The following is a 7,500-nucleotide window of genomic DNA, read 5'->3' on the forward strand; positions in this document are numbered from 1 at the left end:
GAGGGAAACAGTCGAATGTAAAGTTATAGTTTTGGTAGATGATTTTTTTTTTCCTTCTAAATCATATCTCTGTTAAGTACTGTTATTTTTATTATTATTTTTAACATATGATTTTTAAACATTTGAGTGTATTCCTCTTTGTGGGGACTAGTGCTGGTGTCTGGATGAAACTTTTAGGTGATCTCTAACTGAGTACACTGATAGTGTGCTCTTGATATCTACATCTGTTCCCTATTTGTACCATTCCCCTTTGTTTTACTTTTTTCTGAAGTCTTGTAATTGTACATCTAGAATGTTTTTACTATCTCATTTTCTTCCTTTTTACTGGCGCTGATATGACCTAAATGTGTTGCAAGCGCTGTGAAACCTTTAAAAACGAACAAACAAACAAACAAAGATATCGGTCTATCCTTTGGGGTGGGAGGCTTGTCTTAACATCAACTTCCAATTTTATTCCTCCAAATTTTCTTCTTTTGTAATAAATAGTACGAATAGAAATTAACGGGGAAAAAAATAGCTTTGAAATAGTAACTAAATAAGATACGAGGATTGTTCATTTTGTACTCAACGCCACTCTCACATTATCTCATTTGTCTGAAGTGTTTCATTCATCTTGTTTTGTTGATGAAGGGGAAACCCAAAACGTCCATTTGATCTGTTTTCATAATATATTAAATTGAAGCTTACATTCAATTTCATATTGTTATTTATGTCATTAGTTTAAAGAAAAATAGAATTTATTGTTAGTTAGAAATGAAGGTCGCTGATGCAACGAATTGATATTGATAAATAACTATGTAAATCATGGTAGGGTCTCTAAACGTATTTATATCATGATGAACTAGGCCCTGGAAGGAAATCAATTGTCTGGGTGGGGTTCCTGACCTCCCATAGTGGGCAAGGAGGTACTTACGGTGTCTTCTGTATCTGTTTTTCAACTTGCTTTCTGTCTTTGTCTTTGAATGAGATTTCTGGTCCTGACCGGATACCCTGGCTGGGAGGGAAACAGTCAAATGAATAGTTAGAGTTTTGGGAGATGATATTTTTTGTCTTGTAAATCATCTCTCTGTTATGCACTGTATTATGTTTTGGTAACATTTTATATATGGTTTGTAAACATTTGAGTGTATCCCTCTTAGTTGGGACCTGTGCTTGTGTCTGGATGAGACTTTTATGTGATCTCAAACTAAGTACTTTGATTGTGTGCTCTTGGAATCTACATCTGTTTCTATTTGAACCAATTGCCCTTGGTCTTGCCTTTTCTTGGGTGCTTTAATTGTAATTCTATAACTTTTTACTATCCCATATTCTTCCTTTTTACTGGCGCTGATATGACCTTAATGTATTGCAAGCGCCGTAAAACCGTGAAAAACAAAACAACAAATACCAGGATGAACGAGGTCCTGGAAGGAAATCAAATTTGTAGCCACAAATATGAAAGAAGTCTATCAGAGCCATTGGGCCCATGGGGCTGGAGTTTATCCCCGGTTTCTTTAGTGTGAAATGGGCAAAAGTAATTGCTTGCTATCCTTTGGATAGGACGCTAGTCTATCGCAAAGTACTTTGTGCCAAATCTACCAGATTCAGTTACCCATTTACTACTGGGTGGACAGGGGGTAGGGGGGGGGGGGAGGGGTCATAAAAAAAATCTTGACTTCACCCGGGATCGATCTTGGTCCTTTTACATGTGAAGTGAGTGCTCTACCAACTGAGCTATCGGGACCCTCACAGATGTTAAACTTGGTGTCAATTTCTTTGGTTATTGTCGAGGATAAAATCGATTTCTTACTTAAATTACAACATTCATCTCGACATAATACCGTTTTGAGAAAGTGGGTCACATATAATAAAATGATATTCAAGAATTGAAGTGTGTAGACGTTACAAAATAATTCATTGACTTGATATGAAATGATATGTAACTATATAATTTTCTTTTTTTATTATTATCTATTCCCAAAGAGTTGTGAAACTAGATTGTTATATAACACAATATTGATGTACTTTGAAAGCAATACACCTTTTTGAACATTTGTCTGATGTGTTGTTCATTTTCTTTTGGCCTTTGAATTATTGGATTGTATAGAATAATTAGGACTAGAGATAGATGGAAAAGATCTAAGAATTATTAGAAACTTATATTGGAATCAAAGTGTAACCGTCAGGATTTCCAGGATTACTGGACGGGGTTCCTGACCTCCCATAGTGGGCAGGGGGGTACATACTGTGTCTTCTATCCCCTTATATCTGTTTTCCAACATGCTTTCTGTCTTTGTCTTGGAATGGGATTACTTGGTCTTGTCCTGGTCCTGGCCAGATCCCCTGGCTGAGAGGGAAACAGTCAATTGTATAGTTAGTTTTGGGAGATGATATTTTTTTCCTTGTAAATCATCTCTCTGTCATGCACTGTATTATGTTTTCTTTACATTATATATGATGTGTAAACATTTGAGTGTGTTCCTCTTAGTGGAGACCTGTGCTTGTATCTGGATGAGACTTTTAGTGATCTCAAACTAAGTACTTTGATAGAGTGCTTTTGGAATCTACACCTGTTTCTTATTTGAACCAATTCCCCTTTGTCTTCCCTTTTCTTGGATGCTTTATTGTAATTCTAGAACTTTTTACTATCCCATTTTCTTCCTTTGTACTGGCGCTGATATGACCTTAATGTGTTGCAAGCGCCGTAAAACCCTTAAAAACAATCAAAAACAAAACCGTCAGGATTGAAGGAGAATTCAGTGAATATTAACAGATTAAAAGAGGTGTTAGACAAGGGTGTGTTTTGTCACCAGACCTTTTTAATATCTACAGCGAAACAATTATTAGAACTTTAGGAGTCCAGGTATTAAGATCAATGCTGAGAATATCAACAAGGAATGCAGATGGCACAGCATTAATTTCAGACTCAAAAGAAAATTTACAATTACACCTTGATAAAGTAGTTACAGAGAGTGGACGTATGGGTTTATATTTAAATGTAAAAAACGACAGAATGCATGGTTGTATCCAGGAGAGAAAGAAATCCAACATGTAACTTAATAAGCAAAGGAGAAACTATAAAACAAGTTCAGACATTTTAATATCTTGGGTACATAATAACTTCAGATGGCAGATGTAGCACAGAAATAAAACGAAGAATTGCAAAGGGAGGCAATTCTTGGTAAGCGTGATATATATATATATATAATATATATATATATATATATATATATATATATATATATATATATATATATATATATATATATATATATATATATATATATTATGAGCCAAGGTCAAAAGGTGCCCGCCTGATACCAGTGTTAAGAAAATTTGATTTTTACTTAATTATGGGCTGTTTTCATTGGGTTAATGCTTGTAATCAATTGATAATATGAAGAAGAGATAAAATGAGATAGCTCAACATACTCTGTTCAACAGAATATGAAATAAACAACTTGAAAGTCAAATTTGAATGCTGTTTGGCATGTGCTTAAAACGAGGTCAACGCATCACCTTGTTAGAAATCATGTAGAATTTAAATGTGATGTTTTAGCTCACGTGATTTAAATTTGACTAATAGTATAAAGTCAAAATTTACTTTTAAACGCAATTGCAGTATATTACATATCTGATTAAGTTTCATATAGAGTTCTTAAAAAGTTGGTGTTGCTTGTGACCTTTGGTGTCATCAAACACAGCACAATACTAAGTCTCGACACGAAACTTTAAAGCTCGTGATTAATGTTTATAACATGTTATATTATGAGAAAAAAGCAAAGATTTACTATCTGAATTCAAATCTTGGAGTAAATGTATACCGTTTTGCCGATATTGAGGTTTATTCGTTTTGGTGTCATTTGTCACAAGCAACACGGCATGCGTGAACACGTGGAAGTTTGTTTCGTTAAATGGCGATTCGCAATTTTGATCCACCCTTCTTACCAGTCTTTGAAGTGCAGCACTTTCATTTGCCTTTCCAGCGTGGCTCCAGGCAGAAAAGGTAAGTTGAACTTTGGTGTCATCGCTATTTTACATTGTCACAAGCAACACTTGATATTGGATATTACAAAAAGCCACCAAAAAATTATGTTTTCATCTGTTATTCTATTTACAAATATGATATTATGACATCTCACATAAGACTGATTTGACACAATTAATTATTTCCTTGTAATTCTAATTTTTTATGTTTCAGGGTTGTATCAATCAAGAAAAAGACAAAATTCAAGCTTTTGACGAATCCAGATAAAAGAAGGGTTGTCAAGAAATTTAATTTGATTTACTATTAACACACTAAATTACTAGAAACTAGCAGATTTGAGCAGTAGGGCGGATGTTACGGAATGGTTACATGAATTCATTACCATGGCTGATATTTATCTAGTATATGTGTGACTTCTGGTACTTTTTGTGACCATTGGTGTCATTGGTTTAAAATGTCACAGGTGACACTTAAGTTTGAAGTTTCTAATGTATTTCTGTTTTCATGTTCTTCAAAGCTGGAAATGTCATTGAATTACATGTTAAAAGGCTATATTACATGTGTTCAGTTGCTATTCTTGATTTATTGAGGCTAAATTGCGTTCTAATGCCCCCCCCCAAAAAAAAAAAAAAAAAAAAAAAAAAAAAAAAAAAAAAAATCATCAATAGAAATTGTCGAATTTAATGATACATTATCCACTAATTACAATACTGCTTGACTGGATGTTGAATGGTAAAGAATTTACATGTGATATTACTATAAGACTACGTATTTTGAAATGGGATGATTGGAAATGTAAGGTGAGAAAGTTGAGTTTTAATGATTTGGTCAGTTAATAGCTTGGAAGCATGAATTACATGTTGCTTCAGCATTGTATTCTTGATATGAGCAAATGGTCACGATTTTGACCAAAGTAATAGCAACAATGGTATTACTAAATTCTAAGTATATTTCCAAGTTGAAAGTATTTAGTTTCTTAAAATATTATTGAATTTCATTTTAGAGTAGGTTATTGTGCTTTTTTGACTGAAAATAATGATATATTATGGACGAAAGTGTGATTTGGTGTTGCTTGTGACATAAGTAATGGTGTCACCGGTCTTATGTCACAAGTCACATTCAGATGCTCTAATTTCCATGTAGATTTCTATTTTTGAAATCTTTGGTTTCTGAAATATTATTAAATTCCATATTTAACTGTGGTTATTACACTGGTTTGACTGAAATTAACGATATATTGTCGAAATTGCAATTTGGTATTGCTTGTGACATAAGTAATGGTGTCATCGGTCTAATGTCACAAGTGACACAATGTCGCTAAATAAGATATGCTTTGGTCACATTATTTCCTAACAATTTATTTCAAAAGTTTCTGAACATTGCTGGTAATAAGCATATGCAATATTGTTGTTGTTGTTAATGCACAAACATTTTTATGAAATAATATATTTGCATTCTATGTTGCTTGTGACCGATGACACCAAAAAGCAACATTTTCTCCAATAGTTGGTAATATTATTGTACTATGATTGTTGTTGATTGTGTCTTTTTGTCTATAACTTACTAAATAAAGTTTGATACTCAACAAAAACCATTTGGTTATTGAGTTTTTTGTCTCATTTTGGTGTCACCAGTCACAGGTGACACCAGCAACCTAAAGGCATTGTTGACGATATTATGCTGCGTTAGACCTTAAAGTTATCTAAAGGGCCTTTGATTCATGAAGTACAGGGTTTTTGCTACACATATAGAAACATGAATGGACTATTATGTCACTTTTATTTTGAGAAATAAAATTGGCACCTTTTGACCTTGGCTCATATATATATATATTATAATATATATATATATATATATATATAATATATATATATTATATATATATATATATTATATATATATTATATATATATATATATTGGATCGTGTTTGATACAAATATGGTACGAAAAGTGCTCGACATGCAGTAATGGAGCGAATTATTATTATTTAAAATATTTACCACAATGTTTGAGACAGTCTACATTAATGTTTCAGGCTTAATTTGCCATCGTCAGGACTGAGTTGTTTTGTTGACTGTTGTTGTTTCTTGAAGTGGTTCCGGTTTAAAGTTGCTTAACAAGAATTTACGCCGATGGGGACACCTTCCGTATATCTCACTTTTCATGTTGAGTGTGGCTTCATGAGGTTGTTTGATTATAGTATATTTTTCTTCCAGGCATAAGCTACATTGTTTTGATGTTGGTGTGTATCCTGTTGCTTTAGATAAAATTTTCCATGAAATGTTGTGGTCTATTTTGTTGTCTTTTAATTTCCAAATATGTTCGCTGAGTTTTGTGGATGTTTTTTTGTTAGTGTTTCTAAATGTTGAGGTGTGGAGGTTGTATCTTGTTTTGAAATTATTTTCTGTTAGTCCTACATATTTTTCTTGCTTGTTTGTTATAGTTTCTGTGACTGTGGCTTGGTAAATTAAACTTGATTCTAAGCATTGTTTGTTTAGCGGGCAGTGTTCTTTATTTCTGCAGTTGCATTTTCTGGTGGGTGGGTTTTGCTCTTGTCGGTGGTTTATTAATATTTTTTTGTTGTGGCTTGAGATTATTTGTTCTATGTTGCGCATACACGAGTAGCTTATTTTTATGGTATTCCTGTTGATAATTTTATGTAGCTTTTGGTTTTTTGGAAAGTGTGTATCAATTAATTTCAGGAACCGCTGTCCTATGTTTGTGCTGACGTTTTTGTCGAAAGGTGGGTTGAACCAAGTTATGTGTCGTTTTCTTGTTTTACGTTCTTCACTTGTGTGTTGGGGTTTACATGAGAGGGAGGCGTCTGTGTATTCAAATGGTGTGTTGTATCCGCTTTTTGTGAGTGCTTCTTTGTAGGGGGTGGCTGCGACGTTGAATATTTCTCTGTTTTCCGAAAGTTTGCTCACCCTCAGTGCTATGTTTTTTGGTATGTTTTCAATGACGGAACGGGGGTGGTTGCTGTTTTTATTAATGTAGCTAATGGTGTTGTTTGGTTTTCTGAACGGTTGGAATGAATTGGATTTTATGTCGAATGTGATGTCGAGGAAGTCAACTGTTTTTTTGTTTGCTTCTATCGTGATTTTCAAATTGTTGTTTTGGAATATTTTACAGATTTGTTTTTTGATGTTTTCGTTCGCTCTTGGTCGTCTGTTGGTTATAGCGAGTCCGTCATCTCTATAGAGGCCGATGTATGTGTGTGTATGTTGCAGTTGTGACAGGATGTTGAGTCCGACCAGTTCGCATGTTTCAGCACCGTCGAACGAACCCATTGTTACGTCGAAATCATTATGTCGCTTTGTCCACGGCGTGTTGTCATAGTATAGTGTGCTGTGCTTGGTGTGTTTGATGATGTGTTTTTCCTCTTCTGTGATGTTGGTATATTTTGTTGCGAATTCCAATGCTTTGTTTAGTAAGTCTGGAGTGATGGAGGGGTAAAAATCGCAAATGTCGAAAGAGATCCACAAAACTCAGCGAACATATTTGGAAATTAAAAGACAACAAAATAGACCA

Source organism: Berghia stephanieae, chromosome 14 (genome assembly GCF_034508935.2).
Source record: "Berghia stephanieae isolate SIO BIC M18660-M18661 chromosome 14, UCSD_Bste_1.3, whole genome shotgun sequence".
NCBI lineage: Eukaryota > Metazoa > Mollusca > Gastropoda > Nudibranchia > Aeolidiidae > Berghia > Berghia stephanieae.